General features: G+C 32.1%; 1 protein-coding gene across 9 annotated transcripts in view; it reads right to left on the bottom strand.

Moving 5' to 3' along the window:
• Positions 1 to 22,016, bottom strand: part of LOC118205930 (uncharacterized) — a 589,509-nt gene that overhangs the window by 263,759 nt on the left and 303,734 nt on the right. The window contains exon 1 of one of the 9 annotated variants that reach the window (XR_015039607.1): positions 16,056 to 16,176. The exons of the other annotated variants lie outside the window; for them this stretch is intronic. The gene's annotated coding sequence lies outside the window, so the exon portion shown is untranslated. Of the gene's footprint in view, positions 1 to 16,055; positions 16,177 to 22,016 lie in introns of those variants that run through there. 9 annotated transcript variants of the gene reach the window in all.

The following is a 22,016-nucleotide window of genomic DNA, read 5'->3' on the forward strand; positions in this document are numbered from 1 at the left end:
GGAAAAAAAAAAAAAAAAAAAAAAAAAAAACGTGCAACTTAAACAATTAAAATGAAATTCGAAAAGAAAAAATTACTTAAAATAATAAGTTATAATTAAAAATATAATATAAAGAATATTATTTGGAAAAAAGGAACGATGGTGACTTTTTTTCCTAAGGAAACTAGGTTGCCATATATTAAGAAGTTCGCCAAGTAAAGTATTCTTGGCGCAAACTGACAAAAAAGTGCCAACATAAATTTATGAATTTCTCCGTAAATTTCGCTCCAAATTTTACAAAATTTCATATTTAGGCGTAATTTGAGTCGTAGAATCGAAATATGTAAAAAAAGTGGTATGTTATTTCAGAAAAAGTCCGATTTTGTGTCAAAATACCTATGTTAGAATAGTGCTATATATAAATCTAATATATATCCTAAGTCGCGCTTTCGAGACATGAAGAACGCAATTTGAATTTTGTCAATCGGCCCAGTAGATCGGAAGATATAGGACTGTCCTTTTTCTTTTTTTTTTTTTTTTTTTTTTTTTTTTTTTTTTGAGCAGTGTACAACAAAATCGCAAATTTTTCAAAGCTGCATAGCAGAATATGTTTATAATTCTCGAGGCAATGTTGAGTGTTGCCATCCACTTTTATATTTTTTGCAGTCTTTTCTCAGTTCATCCTATCAATATTTAGTTTTCTTATTAAGTCGGCTAACAAAATTTCTTTTGTTTTTTTATTAACAACTTTTTACGTGTTAACTTTATTAAATATCGCGTTCTTCGCACTTTTATTAACATAATGTGCACTTACTCCACAAAAAACTGAATTCAACAGCAAAATCACAAAATGCGTAAAAACAGCATAGCTTCAGAACTCTCGACAGAAGTTGCCAAAGGTATTTTTATATTCGCTGTATTTATTTTTATAAAACCTAGCCAGCCGCCTAAAACAGTTATCATACAGTAGATAATGATTTTAATGAGTCCAACTAGTGTTACTTCAGACATCTCACGATTTTAATACATCTTTAATTAAATCAATCGCATTAAAATATCGAAAAGAATATTCTTAACCGTGTTTATTGCTTTCAGGTTACTTACTGTATTAATCAGTGACCTTAAAAAGAACCTTAGGCTTTACTGAATGGCAACACTCTGTTCGCATGGATGATAAAAGTATTTTATTTCCGATCGTGGCAACACGTTGCTTTCGCAGAGCCGAATTGGTCAATTAAAGTGGAAAGATAAATATCTTACATTTTTTCGAATGGTAACAGTCTCGGCGCTGGAGATATTTATATTTTATTTTGAACGGCGTCGACACTATTCGCTTTCAAATTGTTGAGCTTGTTAATAAATTCATCAAGTTTTCTCAAAATATGAGGCGGAGGACGACGTTATTCAAAATTGAATGGCTCTAGTTACTGTCGTTTTTTCATAATGCGAGAAACACACATTTATGCAGATTCTTCACTATTTAATTTCTTTAAAAATAATACAGGGCGATAAAAATATTGGGTGGCCCAACGATGTGAAAGGCGATACGCCGTTTATAGTGAACTAATTCAAAATCCCATTTCGAGATTAATATCCCTTTTGGGCAAATGGAACAGAAAATGTACAAAGTTCCAAATTGTCAATTAAATAAATGTACAGTTTCCCACTGCTAGTTTTACAGCCTGTTTATAGACGTTTTGGGTCGTAACGGCAGTTAACTCTACAAAAATGAAGTGAACGATTTTTTCTCATAATAAGATATTACATAATGAGATTTTTAAGTAAACTTAGCTGAAATATCATACTTTGTGATGCTTTTTATTAATCTACAATGGAACTTGCTGCAGATTCGTAGTATCTAGCTTCAAAGCAATTCTGTTCCGTAACGGGAAAAAAAGTTGTCTCATTTTCATTTTCGATGTGCAGTTGACTTAAAGAATAGTGTAGGTTCATTTAACTTTGAGGTAAATATGGCTAGACTCCAAGCTAGCGATGGTTTTAGCGATTAAGTTTTGTCTCCAAATTTGGCGAAAGATCGCAAAACTTGGCAACCATTCGGCGACATTTTAGTTTGGTCCCTACATAACTTAGTTGGTACTGTAACTGAATATCAAATTAATCCTTATATGTAAACTTCAACCGTATATGACTTCCAGTAACTTAGAAATGGGAGGTACTATAAAATTTTCGGCAGCCGAGAAGTTTGCAGACAGCATCAGTTCTCAGTTCAGAGTCGACTGAGAGATCACTGTGCGAGCTTCGCTCTTTGGAGTGTGATTGCATTTGCATTATGATAGTGTTTAACGTTTTGAGTAGTTGACTATTGATTGTTGCCTATCATACTGAGAAGAGCTGTACGAGTACTTTTGTGGAATTTTCCAGAACAGTATAGTGTTCTTTTGGAACAATAAATGTTATCAAACTATCATTGGTTCTGCGTGCGTTCAATCCATTGCGAACCCCTGCGCACGCAACAGTGCTAATAGCAATGAAACATTTTCCCTTCCAAGTAAACTGTATCCCTCTCTCTTTTAAATTTAATTATTAAAAACTGTTTGATGAAAAAATGCACAACCTGTAAAGACATTAGGTTATTTCGAAGCAGAAGAGATGAAAAATGAGCAATGCCCTCGCCGAGACACGAACCTCCGTCGTCTCGAATACGAGCCGAGAATTCTGACCATCACACCACGAAGGCAAGCTAAGAAGGCGGGAGAAATACCTTATGAACATAACTTAAAATCGGTATATAACAGCAAATTCTGCTTGTCGGATTCCTGATCAGGATACCTTCCACACTCAAATAATTTCATCAAGTCACGATAACGGTTTTCATTTGTTTGCTAGCGAAACGAAAATCATTCATTTACGAAGAAATATTATTTAACAGCTTGTTTTGACAAGAAATATTATTTAACAGCTTGTTTTGACAAGAAATATTATTTAACAGCTTGTTTTGACAAGAAATATTATTTAACAGCTTGTTTTGACAAGAAATATTATTTAACAGCTTGTTTTGACAAGAAATATTATTTAACAGCTTGTTTTGACAAGAAATATTATTTAACAGCTTGTTTTGACAAGAAATATTATTTAACAGCTTGTTTTGACAAGAAATATTTTTTAACAGCTTGTTTTGACAAGAAATATTATTTAACAGCTTGTTTTGACAAGAAATATTTTTTAACAGCTTGTTTTGACAAGAAATATTTTTTAACAGCTTGTTTTGACAAGAAATATTTTTTAACAGCTTGTTTTGACAAGAAATATTTTTTAACAGCTTGTTTTGACAAGAAATATTTTTTAACAGCTTGTTTTGACAAGAAATATTTTTTAACAGCTTGTTTTGACAAGAAATATTTTTTAACAGCTTGTTTTGACAAGAAATATTTTTTAACAGCTTGTTTTGACAAGAAATATTTTTTAACAGCTTGTTTTGACAAGAAATATTATTTAACAGCTTGTTTTGACAAGAAATATTATTTAACAGCTTGTTTTGACAAGAAATATTATTTAACAGCTTGTTTTGACAAGAAATATTATTTAACAGCTTGTTTTGACAAGAAATATTATTTAACAGCTTGTTTTGACAAGAAATATTATTTAACAGCTTGTTTTGACAAGAAATATTATTTAACAGCTTGTTTTGACAAGAAATATTATTTAACAGCTTGTTTTGACAAGAAATATTATTTAACAGCTTGTTTTGACAAGAAATATTATTTAACAGCTTGTTTTGACAAGAAATATTATTTAACAGCTTGTTTTGACAAGAAATATTATTTAACAGCTTGTTTTGACAAGAAATATTATTTAACAGCTTGTTTTGACAAGAAATATTATTTAACAGCTTGTTTTGACAAGAAATATTATTTAACAGCTTGTTTTGACAAGAAATATTATTTAACAGCTTGTTTTGACAAGAAATATTATTTAACAGCTTGTTTTGACAAGAAATATTATTTAACAGCTTGTTTTGACAAGAAATATTATTTAACAGCTTGTTTTGACAAGAAATATTATTTAACAGCTTGTTTTGACAAGAAATATTATTTAACAGCTTGTTTTGACAAGAAATATTATTTAACAGCTTGTTTTGACAAGAAATATTATTTAACAGCTTGTTTTGACAAGAAATATTATTTAACAGCTTGTTTTGACAAGAAATATTATTTAACAGCTTGTTTTGACAAGAAATATTATTTAACAGCTTGTTTTGACAAGAAATATTATTTAACAGCTTGTTTTGACAAGAAATATTATTTAACAGCTTGTTTTGACAAGAAATATTATTTAACAGCTTGTTTTGACAAGAAATATTATTTAACAGCTTGTTTTGACAAGAAATATTTTTTAACAGCTTGTTTTGACAAGAAATATTTTTTAACAGCTTGTTTTGACAAGAAATATTTTTTAACAGCTTGTTTTGACAAGAAATATTTTTTAACAGCTTGTTTTGACAAGAAATATTTTTTAACAGCTTGTTTTGACAAGAAATATTTTTTAACAGCTTGTTTTGACAAGAAATATTTTTTAACAGCTTGTTTTGACAAGAAATATTTTTTAACAGCTTGTTTTGACAAGAAATATTTTTTAACAGCTTGTTTTGACAAGAAATATTTTTTAACAGCTTGTTTTGACAAGAAATATTTTTTAACAGCTTGTTTTGACAAGAAATATTATTTAACAGCTTGTTTTGACAAGAAATATTATTTAACAGCTTGTTTTGACAAGAAATATTATTTAACAGCTTGTTTTGACAAGAAATATTATTTAACAGCTTGTTTTGACAAGAAATATTATTTAACAGCTTGTTTTGACAAGAAATATTATTTAACAGCTTGTTTTGACAAGAAATATTATTTAACAGCTTGTTTTGACAAGAAATATTATTTAACAGCTTGTTTTGACAAGAAATATTATTTAACAGCTTGTTTTGACAAGAAATATTATTTAACAGCTTGTTTTGACAAGAAATATTTTTTAACAGCTTGTTTTGACAAGAAATATTTTTTAACAGCTTGTTTTGACAAGAAATATTTTTTAACAGCTTGTTTTGACAAGAAATATTTTTTAACAGCTTGTTTTGACAAGAAATATTTTTTAACAGCTTGTTTTGACAAGAAATATTATTTAACAGCTTGTTTTGACAAGAAATATTATTTAACAGCTTGTTTTGACAAGAAATATTATTTAACAGCTTGTTTTGACAAGAAATATTATTTAACAGCTTGTTTTGACAAGAAATATTATTTAACAGCTTGTTTTGACAAGAAATATTATTTAACAGCTTGTTTTGACAAGAAATATTATTTAACAGCTTGTTTTGACAAGAAATATTATTTAACAGCTTGTTTTGACAAGAAATATTATTTAACAGCTTGTTTTGACAAGAAATATTATTTAACAGCTTGTTTTGACAAGAAATATTATTTAACAGCTTGTTTTGACAAGAAATATTATTTAACAGCTTGTTTTGACAAGAAATATTATTTAACAGCTTGTTTTGACAAGAAATATTATTTAACAGCTTGTTTTGACAAGAAATATTATTTAACAGCTTGTTTTGACAAGAAATATTATTTAACAGCTTGTTTTGACAAGAAATATTATTTAACAGCTTGTTTTGACAAGAAATATTATTTAACAGCTTGTTTTGACAAGAAATATTATTTAACAGCTTGTTTTGACAAGAAATATTATTTAACAGCTTGTTTTGACAAGAAATATTATTTAACAGCTTGTTTTGACAAGAAATATTATTTAACAGCTTGTTTTGACAAGAAATATTATTTAACAGCTTGTTTTGACAAGAAATATTATTTAACAGCTTGTTTTGACAAGAAATATTATTTAACAGCTTGTTTTGACAAGAAATATTATTTAACAGCTTGTTTTGACAAGAAATATTATTTAACAGCTTGTTTTGACAAGAAATATTATTTAACAGCTTGTTTTGACAAGAAATATTATTTAACAGCTTGTTTTGACAAGAAATATTATTTAACAGCTTGTTTTTCTAGTATGCGTCTTTCCCCGTTTGCACAAAAAATAAATTTCAATCTTTCAACTCGTCACAACAGTGAAAAATCTGTTAAAAAAGAAAAATATTTTATCAACAGTAAGCACGTACATTTCAGAGATGTATGATAATGTTCTTTCTTGATAAATAAGTATGCATAAAACCACCGATTCACCATGACGGATTTTTCTGCTTGGTGGTCTCATATGCATACGTCAACGGACCGTACTTTAAGTGTTAGCAAAAATACATTCATTTAAAAAGATATACGATAATATTATTCCACGGAGCGCATTTTAATAAAAGCACATTCATTTCAAAAGTACGATGTTTCTTTATGATACTTTACAAAACACATTCATTTTAAGAGATATAATATGATAGATACCGTTTCTTTTCTCTGCAAATCATTCATAATTACCTTTATTTGAAAGATGTATGATGTCATTTTTATTGCAGACATTAACACAGAAAGAACAGACCTGAATTCCATTAGAACCAAAGAAAATTAACGGAGTAATTGTAAACGAAGAATTGGAGATAATGATAAATTTCCCCCTATCGGAACTGGCTTTTCATGAAACTGATTCAGACATTTCTATGCTTTATAAAAGATTATTTGCTTTATCGAGTCTTTCAGAGAGATCCTTTTTGTTACGATTGGCAACTTTATCTTTTGCGAACAAAAGAGCACGTTGCGAAAACTGTTTGTTAATTTAAGATTAGGTCTTTAACACAAACAGTTAGCACCAACAGAAGGCGTTTTGCGAAGAGTGCACCTGCCAAGTACCCTTCACCTCCTCCCGGCCGTCAGACGCAGGTATCTTCAATTCTTATTTTTCTTCAATGTATACACAATGTGTCATATTTGCGATAGAATGACTTAATTTTAGGAAACTTATCGTGAAATGATAATGAGTTTATTTCGACATAGGCAGACATATCTGCAACAATATTAAGAAATATTTCATAAATACATATACATCTATATGAGTGGATGATGAAAAGAGGCTTAGTAATGTTGATAATGTGGAACGTAGGATCCATACTGAAAAGGAAACTTGGCAACCGAGTAAGATTGAATATTCAACTCTAATAATTTCAATTGACAAATGCGGCCACAGTTTACTTAACACTCTAATCGGACCTATTCGAGAACATTTACATTTTTGATACTGTTTTGCGATTGGAAAAGAGCAAAGAGAAACAGCGTCCAAACGGCAACAGAGGTAGATACTAGAGTGCGCACTTCTCCAACATGGAGGCTCAACCAAGACAAGGTCTTGTTTGAGGTTGCTTATTAAGAGAAAGGTTTCAGTTCTCCAAAATTTGACTTCATTTGATTTAATTCAGCAATTTGATCTAATTCAGCAACGCTGACGACTTTGCTGCAGCAAAGTCGTCAGCGTTACGCAAATCATTAAAAGAAATCGATCATTGAGCATTCGATCTAGAAATGACGCAGTCCAGAAAGTAATTAAGCTTTTTAGAATACCGAGAGGCAATATACAAATTTAAAATGAGGTATTAAGAGGTTATTGCAAAATACAATTATAAAACTGATTTTGTGTTTTACATATATATACGTAATGATTTATTTTGTTGTAGATAATTTGACAGTTTGGTTAGGAAAGGCACCCGTTCACTTTATAGTCATGGCCGAGAAAACTGCTGCGTAGATTACTGAAAATTTCGGTGTAGTGGATGACCGGATGGAATTTTAGAGGAAGCACTACCAGTTCGGTAGTTAACCATAATTTATTTTTGGATGACGAATTTCTTAGCACATACCTTCTTAACTGGTGGAACAATACGGGTGCTAAAAGCGCCCCACAATTTTAGGTACGCAATTACATCTTAACCAGTGAAGAATAACTATTAGAGGCTAAGCGACACGTTGCCATCGGGAAGGCGAAGTGATGAAAGAAGATACGCAGATAGTTGCGGTACTACTTATAAGCTTAGAAACATTTTGTTTTAATCCTGAGCAGCGACTGGGCCAAAGGTTTCGCAATGCATATGTGTATATATATATATATATAGAGAGAGAGAGAGAGAAAGAGAACCCTTCACACATTCCAATACAACGAACAGTGTTTAACGATACCTGTCAAGACCTCTTACTCCAATTTCAGCTGACTGCAACAACTTTGAAACTTTGACCCCAGGTCACTTTTTGGTTGGTAGAACTATAGCAACTCTCGCTGAGCGGAGCGGATTTTGTTTTTTGACTCGTTCCAGCAAATATATAAATTTAATTTAATTCATTTCTAGTCTTTTTAATGTACATTATCTTTTGAATTTTATCTATTACAATTTTACATAGTGATTTTTGTATTGTTAGCATATTTTAAATTTTTCTCTCTCATTCTTGGAGATAATTTTATTATTTTTCTCATTAATATATATATATATATATATATATATATATATATATATATGGAAGAAGCTGGCAATTTATTTTAGTACAGCACTGGTAATTTAACACTGCAGAGTATTCATTTATTTTTATTAATCAGTTTAGTTAGGCTTCCTGTTTTTCTCGCTTTCCATTTTCCTGCCAAAATGCTAATTTCTAGCTCCCGCGTATTCAAATCATGTAGAAAAGAATAGTTATTAATGGAAGGTAGAACAGAGGTAGTATCATTCATGGCAGAATCAGAGCATGTTCCGCCTGCTGAAGGCCACGTTAACTAGTTGATTCTCTTGAGAGCAGTTTATCTGCGGCGTTGCGTTCTTCTCGCCACTAGGCTGGCACGCCGATAATAGGTCCGAGCCAACTTGCGCGTTCTCCACCTGCGTAGCCTTTTTTGCTACCTAAAATTTACGTAGTTAAGTTCAATTCGTTATTTTTGGTTTATGTCATAAATGATGGCTGATCCTGTAACCGTTACATGCGTCTTCTGTTAATCTTTTTCCCAGTTAAATAAAAGGGTCCTTTAAAAACCCTACCGCGTTTCTAAACGAAAATTTTATACTTAACGACTAAATTAAAGGCTGACCAAATCCCCCCCCGAAACAATGTAATTCCCCCTTGTCTAGAGCAACGGCTCCCAAACCTTTTGAGATGCGGAACCCTTTCTAGAATCAGCTCCTTTGTCTCACAACTTAATGATTCTTAAGAATTGTATTATATGGTTAGAAAAAAATTATAGATAGTAAGGGATGTAAAATTTAGAGGTATAACAGTTGTGTACGCTCCATGAAATGAGAGTATGCTTTAAAATTATTATTTTTATAATAATTTAAAAATATTATAAATATTTATAATCCATTAAATATAATCTGCAAATAAATTAAAAATATAATAAAATTGTTTATGTAAAAATTTTAAACTTTATTACATTAACAATCTCGTATTACTATTCATTTTCAAGTCTGATTAACTTGTACAGTCATTAGGTTATTTTGAAGCAGAAGACATGAAAAAGGAGCAATGCCCTCGCCGAGTCTCGAACCTGAACCAAATATACTCCCCCTTTCAAAAGACGGCTGGGGATTAGGGGACCTAATCGCCAAATTTTGGTGGTGAAGAATCACAATCCACCACCTTTTAATTCGGGCGCCACTGTAAAACCGATAGGTTATTTCGATACTGGAGAGGTGAAAAATGATCAATGCCCACCCCGGGACTCGAATCTGGACCTCTCGAATACGCGCCGAGTGTGCTACCGTTACACCCCTAACGTACGCAGAAAGGAGGGAGGAAAATACCTCATAAACTTTTAACGACAGCATTTATCTGATGCAAGTTTGGTTTTGACTTAGTTGATTAGGGCAAAGCGCACAAGGGCTATCTGCCAAAGAGGAGGGATGCCTTCGTGAATGACTTTCTAATGGAAACTGGATCGTGTGCACATGCAGGGAACCATAAAAACGCCCATGTACCCAGGCCGTTTCCCTAGAATCGAACCCAAGTCAGAGCTACTAGTGTTCAGTGATTTTACCGCTCGGTGGTGCAAGCAAATAAGTAAAGTAATATGATTTAAACGAACGAAAATTTATATTCATGATATAATATACCTTTCTCAATTCTTCTGCTTCTATCTTTCACGATTTCCGTGGACAATTTTGATTCAATTAAATCTGAATTCATCTATTTAGACACTAGCAACATAATACACCTAGGTCAAAGATTCCTTTTCATCTCCCAGTGCCGCAGAAATGTGCAGGTCTATTAAAAATGGCTAAAAACGAGTAAGCAAAAAACGAGAAAACATCCGCCTCAGATATATTCCAAGCACGTAATGTCAATAGTGAGCAAGCATATCACACCAACCGGGAAAGTATGCAAAAGGATTTTTCGCCGCTACTGCATTCGCTTCTGCGGCGTCTTTCCAGACAAAGGCAGCATCAGACAACAGCTCACGTAGACACCCACGTGATAAACGAGGAAATAACGCAAAAACAGTAAAGGAGAATGTTGTTTTCCAGTACCTAAAATGAAAAATGACTCGGCTTTTCCGTCTCTAACCCTAACCGACAGACTGATTGTAAAGTAAATGCAATACGCTGGAGAGCTCGTAAATGAGCCTGGTTAGGACCTTCAGAAAGGGATACAAAACGGAACACTTGATACCTTAAGGTTTCCCGAATTACGACGTTCTGTACATAAATATACAACAGATGAAAGGCTGATATGGGACGAAGGGCAGTAGATGATCACTCCCCAAACGATTCTTTTTGGCAAACTGCCTTGTACTCTTATTTTAGTTTTTGGTAAATTGCCATGACCACATAAAAATACCACGCCTCTTAAAATTTAATAGTATTTCTGAAATGAATAGCATAAAACTATCGTTTATGCTTCGCAGTATAAAAATTAAAAGCCATAACTAGTTTTAAAATGAGGGAAAAAAACCCTGAAAGCTTTCAGATTTTATATTACGCCCCAAAAGGCCTTTTTTTTTAACGTTTTGCGTGTTACTTTTATTTATTAAATATCGTGTTCTTCGCACTTAAACCACATAAAATTCAATTCAATAGGAAAATCCAAAAGTATTTAAAAACAGAAAAACAGTATATCTTTAGAATTCCCAATACACAGTCTCTAACGTCCCTTTGGGCTAATAACTGGCAGATGGAATTGGTAAAACTGAAAGAAAAAAACTAGATTTTCGTCTCAGAGAAAACTTTTTCTTTAGCGTCTTGTTACGTTTTCCAGCGTAATGCACTCAAAGAAACGAAATACTAAAACAAATGAATGACTTTTCAGCATCTTAAAACACTTTATTCAGCATATTTTGAAAAAACAGAAACAACTTTATATGAAGTAAAATTTTTGAAGCAAGAAAATGATACGAGTCTACAAAACGCACACATCGATGAACTTATGAGACTTTTTAAGGGTCTTGAAATTTTTTGGTTACAATTTTTCATTCATTTATAACTAACATAAGAACCATTAAAAATCATTTTTACTCTTTTCAATACGCAAATGCTTAACTTGTCCATACGAATATGAGGAAATTGGTTTCATCGGCTGTGCTCGGAAACTACACTAGACACTTTTCATACGTTACCACCACTCCTTAGTAAGCTGCTAATTAGTGGCACTAAGCCAAACAGAAAATACATTCTCATACCTAAAACAGTTCAACGAAAACTACAGCATGTCAAAGCGTTTAGCTTTTCAGTTGGTTCCACGAACTTCAATTCCTTTACTATTTAAAAATTTATAAGACACGTGCTATTACCGTAATAAATCTTTTTAGTTCAAAGACGCAATTTGTTCAGGAGAACTATTCATTTCGTTTCGGCATTTTGCGTCGATTCACGATAACCGTTGTTTCACTTTTCGAATTATATATGATCCCAACCCAATATGATCGCCCTATATTATATTTAAAGAAATGAAATAATGAAGAATCTGCATAAATGTATGTATGTTTCTCTCAATGAGATAAAACAACGGTATCTAGAGCCAACAAAACTTGAATAACGTAATCTTCCATAGAAGATAGGCATGTGAAAGCCCTAATTTGAAATTTGCTTTATTATCGATTTCATACTTTGTAACACTTCAACGAATTTTGGATTAACAAATTCAAAGATTTCGAAGCGAACCATGGAAACACAGTACGAAAAAAAAGACCTTTTTCTCCCCAGCTCGCGAGACTGTGCATCGGAAATTCTAAAGACAAGCTCATTTAAAAATTATTTTGCGATGTTCTTCTTGAACTGAATTTTATGGTTTAAGTGCGAAGAACATGATATTTAATGAAAAAAAGGTAAAACACAAAATGTTTAAAAAAAAAAAGCCCATTTGGACGTAATTTAAAATCTGAATTTGAAACCTTTCGGATTTTTTTTCTGTTTATTTTGTTTACGCGTTGTTCTTGATTTAACTAGTTACATATATTTAGATTTCTAAAATATTAAATTTTAGATTGAATTTCGACAAATTCAATAGTTTCGAACAACATTCTCGATCACAAGTGTCCAGTCTTTTATCTTTCCTGGGGTCACAAGAAGCAGATAAGACACCGTGTTTACTCAATAGTCCCACTTTTTTGGCATATTTTTTATTGTGAAAGTCTATGTGCGACTATTACGCGGGGAAATCTACAGCACACTTTTGACGACTTTCTTCTTCAAAACGGCAGTGCAAAAATTATACGAGTAAACACGGTAATTAGAGTCATACAAATTATTTTTAATACCAGTGCACAAACATCGTTCAAATGGATTTCCAGAGTGGTCAAAATGGATATTTGCTTTGTAGAATGTTGCCCAAAATTTCTCGAGATTACAATACTTCCTTTACTTAGTACACGGAAATAAAAAATATCGATGACTAAAATCTCGTGTGTTACGCAAATACAGCATAAATTTACGATAATATTAGAGTTATTTTAACCTTGCGAATCACCCGAAATAGCAGCAGATATCTACACCTCCTGCCTTTCAATACGCATTTCTCTTGCCTTTCTCTTTTTTTGAAATATTATAGGCCAGCCCTACAGGCGATTTTCGCATATTTGCGACATCCTACACTTCCCGTCCTTGTGTACTCAAAGCGAAACGCCACTCGAAGCACTCTGGTAAAAAGAATAAATACAGCCTTTAGTGATACTTCTGAAATTAAAAAATAAATAAATACAGCCTTTAGGCATACTTTCGAAATATATATAGAATGTTTCGCTAAAAACTGCTTTCCAATAGAGATATATTTTACACTTAGGACCGAAAGGATAATAAACATTTTGACTGGGAGACAATAAGTATCAAGTTGCCCATAAAAGTCCGCCAAAAGTACCACAATCTTAGCCATTCTATACTAAAAATTGCATGAAAAGGTTATGAGAATTATACAGACATCGGTCTAAAAGTGACCAGTTTATTTTGCGAATTAGTTTCTGCCTAAATATTACAACGCACCTCAAACTATTACCAAAAAATCTATAGTAACATTAATTTATGCAATACGTAACTACAATTAATCACATATTAAATTTAAAACATAATTTCTTTTGTAAATTATACACCTAAATCAAGGAAGAAAACGACGCGGTAGAAATATCGCAATTTAATAATGGTAAGTATTTAAAAATGTTTCAAGTCATCTATTTTGGATTTATGTCGAATCACTTGAAATGGCCGAAACACTTTTCAAATTGTTGCCACCAAATATGATCGCCCTGTGTTACATTTAAAGAAATTAAATAACGAAGAATCTACATGAATGTATGTACGTTTCTCGCATCGTGAAAAAGCAACAGTACCTATAGTCAAATTTTGAATAACATAGTCCTCCACCCGAACGTGGGCACCTGGAAGCCCACATTTAGAATTTGTCTTATCTTCTATTTCATATTTTGTAAAATTTAAACAAATTTTTGATTAAAAAACTCAACGATTTCGAGGCGAGCAGTGGCAACATTGTAGGAAATAAAAAAAAAATTTCTCCCCAGCGCCCCTGCGAGACTGCCTACCCGAAATTCTAAAGATATACTGTTTTTAAATATTTTTAGCCGAGTGTGGCACATATGTTATATAATATTAAAATTATTTATAGCAAAGTGCGTTTTTTTTTTTTCATTTACAGACACATACAGTCTCGAGTGCATGTGTCTGTAAATGAAAAAGCGCTCGCTTCGGAGTAATATAAAACCTGAAAGCTTTCAGATTTTTTAAAACTAATTTTAAGATGCTATATAAATTTATTTCAATTACTGCTTGAGCAAAGCTGCTCTTTAAAATGCCTCGTTTCAGAGAAAAATCAATGTGTTATTTTTCACTTCATACAGACATTTGCCGCTTCAGTATTAAAATTTTTTTATGCGAAAACATAGACATAATTAAAAATAGATTATGAACTCGAAGTAATATTACACCATTTACATAATGGTACTAGAACTAATAAACTTGTGAATGTGCAGTAAAAATAAATTCATTTATAAAGGTATATACTCTATGTGTATATCAAATTAAATTTCATTATTTCATATTCATAACAAAATGTCATGAGAAGATGTATAAAATTTTTCTTTTCAACAAAACAACTTATTTTTTTTTATTCCCTCTCTGCGACTGATAACAAAATGAAAAAATTTTAAATGCTTCTGAATTTGCTAAAGAAAAGTTTAGCTTACTAATTAAATTTTTAAAAGCAATTAAATTTTAAAACATTTTACACCGATATGGAAAGAAAAAAACTATTATCTGAAAATTTGCCCTTTATTAAAGATGAATATTTAAAAATTGGCGTAATACTTTTAAAATCTTCATTTCTGGGTTTAATAAATGTAGATTTTAATTAATTACTTCATACACTGTGGTTAAGAACAAAAAAAGTTAAATTAATGAGCATTTAAAAAATATATAGCAGATAATCTGGAATAGCAGGACGCATAATACAGCATTCCCGTAGAAGAAAGGTTTAAAACTTTACAAATACAATCGTCTTTCGTCCTGAATTTATTTTTGTTCAAATACAAATTTCGAAGGACAAAAAGAATTTTTACCAGTATTAAAAACCTAACTCATTAAAAGCGCGTAGCAAAAATTTTTATGTTTGTACTAGCGGCTACGACTAAAGCAATATTTACGTATAAGTTCTGTGTAGTGAAAAACTGAAAATAAAATGAACCATTAATTTAATGTATTGCATACAAAGTTGCTAGCTTTGACCAAAGAAACATCTGAAAAGAAAAGTGCATGAAAATATTTCAGTATGAATGAAGTAGGTTCATTCTTCCTAAGCAACAACCAATTCGTAAATAATTTTTGGATGCCAAACCAGGAAATAAAAACTTTTGAACACTTCAGGTTAATGCCGTCATGATTTAAATTTAATGTAATATTACAATTTTTCTCAATCTCAATAAACGAATCAACGTGGTAATAACACATCCTGTCAGTTATCTTAATCTGAAATAAAAAGTTGCCAACAGCAGCTACTTATTCAAAATGCTGATATTAAGGAAACATTTTCGACATACGATGATGTCTAACGCTTGGCGTTGCTTTGTTCAATCTCTGAACATGATCTTATATAATAATATATTTAATGTTTGACAATGCTATTTTTATTTCATATTTTGTAAAATTTGCAAATTTTTTATTAACATTTCTACGATTTAAAAGCAAGAGGTGGCAACACTTTTCGAAATAAAGCAGATTTTTATCTCCCGTTTGCTAGACTGTTGCCACTCGGAAAAATGAGTGCGAAAATGACAGTTTTCAGAGTTTTTAATTAATATCTCGGCTGATTAAAGCCGTACGAAGATGAGAATGGTCGGAATGGATTCCCACGAATTTTCGGAATCCGCAAATACTTCTCTCGAAACTCAACTCCTCCGCCATTCCGGAGGAGATAACGCCACAAACAAACAGACAAACCCGCGTAGATTTTAATAGTATAGATTCTACGTAACAGGAAAGTAAATAAAAGCGTTTCAGTTTTAATCTTGCTCAATCAATCGAATAATCTCGATACATAATTCCTACACAGTTTAATGGCGCAGTTCGTAACAACAGGCGTCTCAGAGAGGAAAATGCTGAATTCTTATTAGTCCAAGAAGCAGAAAAATAATTCCCAAATCATACTTACCTGTGTTTCAATACGATCTTTACTAGCAAGTAAACAGGCACTATTTGTGGACGAAAATCCGAGTGACGTCAAAAAAACACCTGCGGTCCGAGATTCGCGACGATGCTCAGCAATATACTTTGCAGCTGACTGTCAAAACTTTGAATGCCACGCCGATACGCATGCAGTTACGCTTTCGATTACGATTATATCGATAACTGATGTGATGCCAACATGGATTTTATTGCACTGAAATTTAAGTAGATAGATAAAACGTTTCAACTTCGGAGTGATCTTATCTATTACTTCACCTGAAATGAGGATGTTTGAATGAAGGATCGAATTCCTTCTATGAAGTAACAATCAGAGCTATTATCATTAAATATTCCTTCTGATATCGAATTTTTTAGCGAAAATGCAAATTTTGGTCTTATCAGTTCAGTTCACCTGAACACGTAATTCTGTTGTATGGCGCAAGCCAGTGCTTGACGTGTATCACAGACGAAATGCCAATACAATTAGAAGGGGGGGGGGAACTGATTTCCTGACTTTACCATTCATTTAGAACTAAACCATTAAAAAAGTAATAAAATCAAAGGTTTCAGATTTTAACGATCATCCAAAAAAGTTTGTTAAGGTATGTTACGCTCTCGACGAGCTCCCAGTCTACCAATCTGCTGTTACACTTCTTCCTAACAACATATTGTTGCGTGCGTACGGGTTCGTTACGAAATGAATGCACAAGTCCGATGAAAAATGAACAAAAATTTATTATTATCACAACAAATATGCTTCAATTTCCTCAAATTATCGTGCAGTATTACAATATCTCACAGTAGTTATCTTTTAACTACTCAAACGTTCAATAGAACTTAATTCAAAACAGCTAAAGAAAGCTAAACCGCGAATTCGCTACAGTCAACAAGAGCAGTTTTCTAACAACAAACTAAGTAACTACTATGAACTGAGAGGTTTTCCTCCTTTTATAAGATTTTAAAATCGCGCGCGAGAATTTTCTAGTACTTTCTGGAAGTCAAAAAGAGATATTTATTTATTAAATGCACGCGCTCTTGTATTTTCAATTTTCCGGCTTAGCTATCCTTTAATATTCATCACGCGCTGCACTGCGCGGGAAATAAAACCATTTAATTTACAATTGAACTAACATTAGCTTTTTAAATACCAAATTCGTAACACTGCCCCCATCCCAAGGACTGCACGTCCCGGGCAGTACAATCCCTGGACAGGAAGCCAAACTTACAACTAAGGCATTACATTACAATAATAAACAACATGAACACTAAATGCAATAAATAAAACAAATCATACGCTATCAAATACAAATCAAATACAAAATACAAATCAAATACAAAATACAAATCAAATACAAAATACAAATCAAATACAAAATACAAATCAAATACTAAATACAAATCAAATACTAAATACAAATCAAATACTAAATACAAATCAAATGAACTAACATTAGCTTTTTAAATACCAAATTTGTAACAATACGTTTAGCCCACAAGGGCTAGTAGTCTCGAAATGGCGATACAATGCCTTTAGTGAGTTTAATCACTTAAAGCATTGTATCGCTTTTCAAATTGTTGCCACCCAATATTATCACCTTGTATTATATTTAAAGAAATTAAATAATGGGGAATCTGCATGAATGTAGATATGTTTCTCGCATTGTGAAAACACAACGGTACCTAGAGTCATCAAATTTTAATTAACGTAATAATCCATACGTACATGAGCCTCTGAAAGCCCTAATTTGGAATTTATTTTATTGTCTATTTCATATTTTGTAAACCATTAACGAATTTTTGATTAATAAACTCAAAGATTTCAAAGCGAGCAACGGCAACACTGTACAAATGCCCCCCCCGAAAAAAAAAGCTTTCTCCGTTTATCATATCAATGGTCAGTTTTCTTATTAAAATAGCTTAAAATAACATTTTTTAGTATTATTAGCGTTTTATGTGTATACTTTATTTATTAAGTATCACGTTTATACATTGCATTTGCACCGCATAAAATTCGATCGAACGGCAAAATCACAAAATATTTCAGAAAACAGCATATCTTTACAATTTCCGACAGACAGTCTGCAGATAAAAAATGTTTTATTCCGTACAGTGTTGCCACTGCTCGCTTTGAAATCGTTGAGTTTCTTAATCAAAAATTCGTTAAAATTTTGCAAAATATGAAATGCATAACAAAACAAACTCGTTTGCCCATGTACTTCCATCTACCCAAGTTCAGGTGGAGGACTATGTTATTCAAAATTGGATGTCTCTAGGTACGGTTGTTCTTTCACAGGGCGAGAAACTTACATACATCCATGCAGATTCTTCATTATATAATTTCTTTAAATATAACACAAAGCGATAATATTTACTGGCTACAATTTGAAAAGCGATGCAATACCCAAAATGACTAATATCCCATTCGAAACCAATGTCCGTTTTGGGCTAAAAAAGTTTATAATACGGGCCTTTTACACGTTTGTGTCAACAACCACTCAAAATAACCAGATAGTAGATTGGTGATTAACGTTGTGTTTTCGTTATAAAGTTTGTAGCAGTACTTTCTAAATGGTCTAGGCCAGGGATGGGCCATTTACGGCCCGCCGGAAGGTTCTATCCGGCCCACGGAGAGAATTAAAATTTTTCCGTCCGAGGCAAATTAAAAGAGATATGTATTATATATCCATCTCCTTTTCTATTTTGTTTAAATATTATTTATTTCTTCCTTTTTTCAAAGGACTGATGATCTTTTTTTCTCTCTCTATTTTTGTTCTACAAAACATAAAATGACAGAAATAGCAAGCACAGACAGCTTTTAATCCGTAAAGTGTGAGCAGGGGAAGTTCTTTGTTAGTTATAGCTATAAATTGACGTCAACAAGCGTTATCTCTTTCTCGGGGAGCAGACATAATAGGAATCCAATTATAGGTGAATTAGACCTCTTAGAAAGAACTTAATCTTAACTTAGTAAATCTTAATATGTTTGTTGGGCAGCTAGCTAGTCTCGTTTGAGGTTAAATTCAATACCCTCAGTAATTGCAGAGAAGCTTAAGAATTATGAAGATGGCTTGAAAAAAACTGCATTTTGAGTTCGAACGAAGATGTCAAGATTTCAATGCCATTCAAACAGAATTGGATTTTTTACCATGCCTTTCAACGTAAACTGGGAAGCAGTGAGGTCAGATTTGCAGTTTGAATCGAGTTGCAATCTGACAATCATCTCAAGCAGCTGTTTCTAAATATGCCAAAGTTAGAGTTTTACAAATCATTATCGAAAGTAAGTTTCCCGAATTTAATATTTCACGCCCAGAAAATCAGTGCTATGTTTGCTTCATCTTAGATATGTGAACAAGTGTTTTCAACCATAAACCTTAGAAAGAAGTATTTCAGAAGTAGATTGACACATGCGCATTTAGCTTCGTTCCTTAGAATCAGTTCATCACGCCTCGAACCTCAATATAAGTAACTTTTAAAAATGAAATCGCAATTTCAGTTATCTCATTAACATAATTAAATTGTAATACTTGTATATTGTTCTTAAAATTTTAGAAAAATATCTTGGCCCGCCAAACGTTTTGTTTTCGATTTTTGGCCCGCGACCGAAAATGTTTGCCCATCCCTGGTCTAGGCGCACTAGTACAGTAGGCGTGATTAATAAAAAAAAATCGTAAAATTTCATTCAATGAGCCTATTCACTTGGCAGAATACAGCGTGTAATGGATTGGCTTTAATCGCTCGATCCAGAGATGGGTGGAAAATTGTTCGATAATTTATTTACAAAGCAATTTAGGCTTTTGTAGTGATCTAAGATGCATTACTTATAAACCTAGAAATCTTCTAGTTTATACTTATAATTCTGCGTTGAAACAGCTAAGAAGGCATAAACAATTGAAATCAACCTTCTGCATTCGAAGGATTCTGCTCTCGGCACATACGTGTTTCACTAAATTGGTTAAACACCCAATCTGATAAACATTTGTGAATGCCTAATAATACGCTATGCATGTGGTATTCTAACTACACTTTTATAAATGATACCGTGTAATACAGTACCATTGTAAAATTATTTCATATATATTAATTTAGCTTGCGGTTATCATGCGATTTTCCATGTACCGTCCCAAAAAAAATTAAAATATTTAAAATATAATTTCAATATATTTCAAAATATAATTTCAATATATTTTAAACTTGGAAAAATATTTTTTGAATTTTTTTTTTATATTTGAAAAATTAGATATAAATTTTGAAAATACTTATTTTATATATTATATATTTGAAATAAAATTTGAAATATTTGAAAAAATATTTAATTACCACTTTTTGTTTTAGAGCAATATATATTTTAGAACTCAATTTTATATCAAAGTTCGCGTATAATCTCACTTGGAGCAACCATATTAAGAATGTTAAAATTAAAGCAATTGGAATTATGTGCAGATTTCTTCCCGTAATTATAAAATTTTCTAACCTTAGCCTAAGAACCAAGAGACATATTTATACTACTTGTATCCGACCTATTCTTTGTTATGCACCTCCAGCTTAGAATACTGCCTCTCCTAATCAATTACACAACTTCAAATAGTACAGAATAAATTTCTTCGTATTATCACTGATGCTGATTTTTTCATCCGAAATGAACTTCTTCATAGAGATCTTAAGCTTAAAACCATCACAGAATTTATTAAAAGAACAAATGAGAAATTCTCCTCTAAAGCTGTCCAATGCGACTATGTGAACTATTCCCAAGTCTTCAACTACGAAATACTCAATGAAGACCGCAACATAAGACCACTTGCTGCTCACACCTTCATGAGATGAGCTTCTTCTCTTGCTCCTCAATAGGAGGCGGTAATTTCTTTCATTTTATCTGATAAAGACAGTGCTGTACTCTAAGTTGTTTGGATTGCTAGTGTGATGTTGTAACAGCCGTTGTGTATTGATTTTCTGTTGTATGGGTTGAATTTGTGTAGCACTGAACTTTTGTTGCTGTTGTATAGCATTTTGAGCCATGTTTTGCATTTGTCGTTTCTCTGAATTGTGAAGGATCCGTTCGGATTTTCTTCATCTTGTCAAGTTCGGTTCACCTGCTAGATGCCTTTGGCCTTTTTCCTTTTGGTACCCCTCTCACTTTTCTTTTTTCCGTTTTCTCATCCGAGATGTTTTCCATTTCCTGAATTCATTATGTCATGTGCCCTTGGGCTTAATTTAAGGAACCGGTAACGTTGCACCTGCAATAGCTCGGTAATATAGAAGTGTCTAAGTCTATAATATGAACGAAATATAATACTGTTAAGTGAACCTAGCGCCAGAGTGTCGCTATGGTAAACAAATAGTGAATTTTAAAGAATGCATTTATTCTATTGTGGTTTTTGCGCTGCCGGCGAAGTAGACTTAATTCAATCCAATAAGTTTAAATGAAATGCAAGAAAAATGCGCATAATTTAATTTTCCGTACAAGGAAGTCATATGGTGCACACATCAGATTTTTCTCTGTACAACCTTGCCATGGGCTCGCTTTGAAATCCTTGACTTTGTTAATAAAAAATTCGTTAAAGTTTTATGAAATATTAAACTGATAATAAAACAAATTCCAGATTTTAAATTTGAGCTTCTACGTGCCCATATTCGTAGGAGAATTACCTCATTCAAAATTCGATGGCAAACCTGGTTTAATAGAACCTTATTTGAACCATGTGCGTATGCCAAGACAAAAAGAGAAAAATCTGACGTGGCACCACATGACGTCCTTGTACTCCTATTAAATTATACACATTTTTGCTACATTTCATTTAAACTTATTTCCTCGAATTTCATTAGATATATATTTCTCATTGAATCAATTCGGTTCTCATTTTGTGGCAAGGCAAAATCACATAAAACTTAAAACATCTTCATTAAAAATTGTATCAAATACAGTTAAAACACTTAAAACAACTTTTAAAAT

Source organism: Stegodyphus dumicola, chromosome 2, assembly GCF_044657685.1.
Source record: "Stegodyphus dumicola isolate Sdum_Otavi_A_Nest chromosome 2, ASM4465768v1".
NCBI lineage: Eukaryota > Metazoa > Arthropoda > Arachnida > Araneae > Eresidae > Stegodyphus > Stegodyphus dumicola.